This window comes from Alligator sinensis, unplaced genomic scaffold, assembly GCF_000455745.1.
Source record: "Alligator sinensis unplaced genomic scaffold, ASM45574v1 scaffold86_1, whole genome shotgun sequence".
NCBI lineage: Eukaryota > Metazoa > Chordata > Crocodylia > Alligatoridae > Alligator > Alligator sinensis.
Genome location: NW_005841971.1, coordinates 2,600,368 through 2,601,975, shown reverse-complemented (window position 1 = coordinate 2,601,975; position 1,608 = coordinate 2,600,368). Strand labels below are relative to the sequence as shown.

General features: G+C 40.2%; 1 long non-coding RNA gene across 2 annotated transcripts in view; it reads left to right on the top strand.

Annotated features, from left to right (window-relative positions):
• Positions 1-1,358, top strand: part of LOC112549814 — a 30,170-nt gene extending 28,812 nt beyond the window's left edge. For both annotated transcript variants that reach the window (XR_003093347.1, XR_003093348.1), the window contains exon 5: positions 1,098-1,358. This is a non-coding gene — a long non-coding RNA (uncharacterized LOC112549814). The remainder of the gene's footprint in view (positions 1-1,097) is intronic.
• The last annotated feature ends 250 nt before the right edge of the window (positions 1,359-1,608 follow it).

Genomic DNA, 1,608 nt, shown 5'->3' with positions numbered 1-1,608 from the left:
TCAGTGCTAAACATTCACATTTTGATGGCTCCATATCTCAGAGCCTTATCTGCACTCTTGAAGTTTTACCAGAGTGGCTGGCAAGCACCGTCTCCAGAGTGCTGATGATGTCTCCTTGCAGTTGTGGATAGGGAAATAACATCAGATCTGTGGCATGGGAAAAAGGGTACGTGGAGCACTGAATGGCGCAGCCAGCTTTCCTGTCACTTCTCACAGACCAATGATCTCATCCTTGCTGCCCCTACAAATTTTGTCTCTCAAATGTAGGAGAGACAGGCAGCAAGAGACAGATGGAGGCGGGGAGAAGAAATAATACAAGAAAAATCCCAATGTTACAATGTTCTTGTTTGTGTGAATATTGCCAAAACAACAGAATAGTGTTTGATGATATAGACTCAGTAGTCTGTGGGGAGCCGTGCAAAAAATGCTTCAACTTGTACTCCTGAGCTTAAAAAAAAAAAAAGAGCCACTTCTAGATGTGAAAGTTCAGTCTTATATATTCAGGGCCTCAAAGCTGCTAAATTGTATTCATTTAGTTCAAAGAACCCAGCAACCAGAGCAGGATCAGAAAGACTCATGTTAGAGATAGGCTTGAACAAATTCCCAGAACCAGAATACTTGCAGGCAATTTGAAACTAGAGCCAGAGTCAAAGTTCTTAGTCATATGTCTGCAAAGGATGGAACTAAAGCCCCAGAAACAAATGTTCCCAGATCATGGGGAAGCCTGGAACCAAGTCCAAAATATCTTAAAGTATCCTAACCCTGTCTACAATGAAAAAAAGTGTTAAGGTTTTCAGCCAACAAGTCACAGAGACCACTGTGATGTTTGTTCTGTGAAGTCCAATGTTCATCCTAGCCAACATTCTCTGCTTCGCAGGCCTTCATTTTGGAGCAAACGTTATTACTTATATAATTACTTATATATACTTATCTATATTACTTATATATGACTTGTAGGGCCATATACTTTGTAGACTTATGCACAAGCTGAACTGTAAGCAAGTGAACAGTCTAGTGTGCATTTATTAGACTAAGGCTGGTTTACGCAAGCTGAAGATCTGTTGATCACTATTCTTTTGGTCCTTGTTGTATTATAGTCATCGAGGAAGCTCAGTGGTCAGTTAGCAGGTTGGTGGGATGAAGTGAAGGACCTGATATACCACTCATAAAACCTGTCAGAACAACATGGATTATACTCAGAAGGGAAAAACTAAGCCTAACATGAAGAAATCACTGACATTCAGAAGGTACAAGCCCACTGGGAATTGCTAGTGTTTAATAATTCATTTAAAAAAGACACACATTTGAAATGATCCAGAACCATTGATCAAATGATTAAATTGTTCATACTGTTGGAACCTTTTTGTTACTGGTATTTATTTGCTTACTGTAGCACCTCCATTGATCTAATAGAGCTAGGATGCATGAGCTAAGAAACCAGGCCCCAATTCAAAAATCCTATAAGCTTCAAATCCATCTCCATTCAGCAGACCACTCAAGCATGCACTTAACTTTAGGCACATCCCTAAGTTTAGTCAGCGTGACTTCAGACCTTAAGTTAAGCGCATGCTTTAGTGCATTGCTGAACAATGACAGCCTGCTGAATGC